The sequence below is a fragment of the Dama dama genome, chromosome 32, assembly GCF_033118175.1.
Source record: "Dama dama isolate Ldn47 chromosome 32, ASM3311817v1, whole genome shotgun sequence".
Classification (NCBI taxonomy): Eukaryota; Metazoa; Chordata; class Mammalia; order Artiodactyla; family Cervidae; genus Dama; species Dama dama.
Window position 1 is genome coordinate 23,903,002 of NC_083712.1, and position 4,350 is coordinate 23,907,351.

Genomic DNA, 4,350 nt, shown 5'->3' on the forward strand with positions numbered 1-4,350 from the left:
TATTAATACTTTGTCATAATATGTTGCAGAACAGTTTCCCTAGTTTGCCATTTGTCTTTAACTTTATGTCATTTTAAATAGTTCAACCTTTATTTTACAGTATCTAGGATTTATGTCTTGCTTAGAAAAGCCTTTCCTAGTTCAAAACTATAAAGCTACTATTTTCTGTAGTCTCTTTCACAGTGTTGGATTAATTTGTTTGCACTTACCCTTAATCCATCTGGAATGTATTATTGAGTTTGAGGCAAGGGTATATACTTTATTCTTAAAGGGAGAGCCAACTGTCCCAAACTGTTTATTGAATAATTTATTGTCTATACCTGGTTGAGAGTCCCCATCTCACTGTTTTTCTTTTGGATACTTTTTATTGGTTCTTTTTCACACATTTATTATTGCATATACATTTTAGAACCATTTGGTGTGTTCCAAGAAAATCCTAAAGGGATTACATTTTGAATCACTTTAGAAATTAGGTGAGAATTGGCATTTTTATGACACAAAGTGTCCCATCAAGAAGCACAGTATGTCTTCTCACTTTTAAGGTCATTAAGTAAACTTTATTATTAATGTTCCCACAAGTCTTTCACATTTTTTGTTAATGCCTAGTTATCATATAACTCTTGAGGGTTTTATCTCTCAATGAATAAAATTATTTTTGCCCTTTCATTATTTCACTCAGTTGTTGCTAATCTTACATTTACAAAATGTTAGGGATTTTTGTATTCATGCCTATGTACACACACAGTCATGCAACAAACAATAAAACTCAAAGATGGAAGATGGACATAAAATTTTGGATGCATTATTTTATTTGCACATGTCTCAAAACTCTATGGCCCAGCAACTGCACTTCTAAACATCTACCCAAGTGGCATCAATGCCTGTGTCTATGAAAAAAATGTACACAAGAACATTTATAGCCGTTTTGTTCACAAAAGCTAAAAACTGGAAATAATCCAAATGTCTGTGAGTGGGAGAATAGATAAAAACTATCATTTGTTTTTTCCATGGGGTACAAACAGCATGCCAACAATAATAAAACAACTACAGATACAAGAAATAGCATGGAATATCTCAAGACCAGTATTTTATCATCACATTCACATGAGATTCAGGAACAGGCAAAACTAATGTGCAGTAGAAGTCAGCATGGTGGTTACTTGGGGGAGGTTCGGTATTGTCTAAGAAGCTGCACTAAATGACCTTGGAGAATATCAGAAACCTGAATCAAAACCTTAAGCGGTAGAGTCACTGGTACACAAATATGTAAAAGTTAATGGAGCTGTACACTTAAGTATGGGTTACTCAAAATAGATTTTAACTAATTTTTTTTTAAAAATAGCTTCCTAATAGATTTGAGCATATGCAGTCACAAATAAAAGACAAAATGAAAAACAAACAAGTCCCTCAAATAAATAACCAAATAAATAAAAACAGACAAGAAAGACAAATTGTCCCAAAGAGCTCATGCTTCTAATGCTCATTCTATGCATCCCTGCTTTGATCTGCCTTATCTGGACAGTCCCCAGTATCCAGGGAGCATAATCCCAGAGCATCTTGCCCCCTCCACCTGCTGTCCCTTATGTGTTCCATGACATTTGTATCTCCCAGTTCCCCAAGTTAAAAAATGGAGCACCATGTTTAATACCCCATAACAACTGAACATCACCTCACATCAATCCTTTTTTTTCCTTATTATTAACGCTATCTTTGAATGGACTACAAAAATAGCTCTCTAGGATTCCCTGGTAGTCCAGTGGTTAAGAATCTGTTCTCCCAATGCAAACAGCACAAGTTCAATCCCTGCTCAAGGAAGTAAGATGGCCACACTCCGTAGCCAAAAGCAAAAAAAAAAAAAAAAAATGTATATTTTTTAAAAACCCTTCCAATAGGATCCTTCCTACCCATTCTCTGACCGCTGTGTATTTTGCAAAATGCTCTATTTAATTTTTTAGAACAGTGTTTTCTGCAGTGATAGAACTATTCTGTAGCTACATGGCTGTCCAATGTGGGGACCACTGGTCGCAAGAATTGGGTACTTGAAATGTGGCCAGTTTGGCTGAAGAACTGAATTTTTTATTTCACTTTCATTTTAATTAATCTAAATTTAAATAGCCACATTGAGTGGCTAGTGGCTAGTGTTGAACAATGCAGTTCAAGCAGCACAGCTCTAAGTTGTCTCTTGATGGATGGGTCTAACTTTACACACCACTGAATGAGGGCCTGTGTAGGTTCTGAACCCATATGCTGCCACTGGCTCCTCCTCATCAAACCCAAACAAACAGTTGTGCATCATGGACTTCTCCAAGCATGATTTCTTCTTTTAACATGAATCAAGTAACTAAACAGAAACACTTTTTTAAATGTAAGATCTTTTCTCACTACTGACCATAAATGCTACATTATTTTTACAAGGTCTGACGCTGTTCTACAGGTATACCAGAAGTCTCCAATCTCTATTTCCTTATCACTTCCACCTGAAAAGCGCTTTGCAGGAACTTCCACCCCAAACACAGAACTATGTGTGACTGAAACTAGGCCATACTGCCTGTCTTATGTACAGATAAACAAAATTATAAGTAACTTAACTGAATCCAACCAAAACATGGGGTAATTCATTTATGGTAAACTGACAGAATGGAGCTATACAGTCATTAAAATGATTTAGATTTGTATTGACACAGGAAAATATGTAGACATTATAAAATACTAAACATCTTAATCCTAATTTGTTTTTTTCTTCCTAATTTATTTTTAAGATTAAAAATATGTATATATTCATAAAGGAAATACATTAAAATGTTAACAACACTGGTGTACCTCCAGGTGGTAGAAATTGATGTCGTCAACCCAAATTTTCTATATTAATCAGTATTAACACTCTTTAAGAATGAAAACAGCACATTCAAATCCAGTAAGATTCTTCCAGGCTAGATATTCTTTACATTCTGCACTAGGAACTGTTATCTGCAAAATCCACAGCTACAGCATCAGGTAAACTGAAAATTCCAAGGTTAGATTGCTAATTATTCAACAAACAGCCTCTATTGATGAAGATTCTGAAAAAGGGTAAACATAAGATTTCACAGGTGGCCAGAAATAATATCAAGAAATATCTATGATGGGAGTGATATTCTAAGGAAGGATTGAATACCAATTCTAAAATTCAGAAAGGAGCATATGCAAAGATACCAGCCAACAAGAGTAAAAGAAAACTAATCATAAAAGGGGGATTGAAACAATGTCACATTGGGGAGGGTTTTTCTAAACATGGCACAAAACTGAGAAACTACAAAAACCATAAAAAGCAACATAAAACAACATTGGGAGAAGTCTACAACTAATATTAGAAAAGAGTAACTTCCTTAATACATAGACAACTTTTATAAATTAAAAAAAACCAAACAAACAACAGGGTGGTCCTGTGGTTAAGACTCTTCCCTTCCAGTGCAAGGGGGCACGGGTTTGATCCCTGGTCAAGGAACAAGAATTCCACATGCCGTGGGGGCATGGCCAAAAACAAAAACAAAGAAACAAGACAACAAAACATGTAAAAGATATAAATGCAAAATTTAAAATAATTATTTTGAGAAAGGAGGAAGAGAGAAACGATCAGAGAGGAGTCTGTAGAAAGCATCTAAGACGCTAGTAATATACACGTATATATACACACACATACACATATATTCTTTCTTCAAATTAAGTGATGGGTTCACAGATGTTTACTTATTCTTTAGTCACTCTCCCAATGTAGAATATGTAGAAGTACATACACACACACACACACACACACACATATTTATATGTGTGTGTGTGCATGAAGCAAGACCCACAGATCCACAATTGGCAACTGTGAGGATATCCTCTGCTAGTGATGGCATCCACTCAACACACACCCAGCCGTGGCCTCCAGCCGGGCCCCAGCCTCTTCTGAGAGTCCTTCAGTTTCTGAGCCCAGCAGTAAAGTACTCCATTTGTGAAGCACATCTGAAAATTCAGTTACTATTTACATGTTTAAAGGAACACATGGCTGTAGAATCTATTTATCATAAAGGTTATCAACTTGTAAAAGATATATACATACACACAAAATCTTATGCTTATATATATACACATATATATATATATGCTTATATATACACATATATTATACATGCACATTTCTAAAAAATGATTAAATGCATTAAGAATGCTTATAAGAAGGATCATACTGAGTCAAAGGGAAAGAAAGAATTGTAAGTTAAAATGCATGTTGGTATTTCTGTGGAGAACTATGACATATATAAAAATCATAAGGCATATGCTTTTTGATTCTACTAGGAATTTCTCTCTAAAATATAATTGAACATG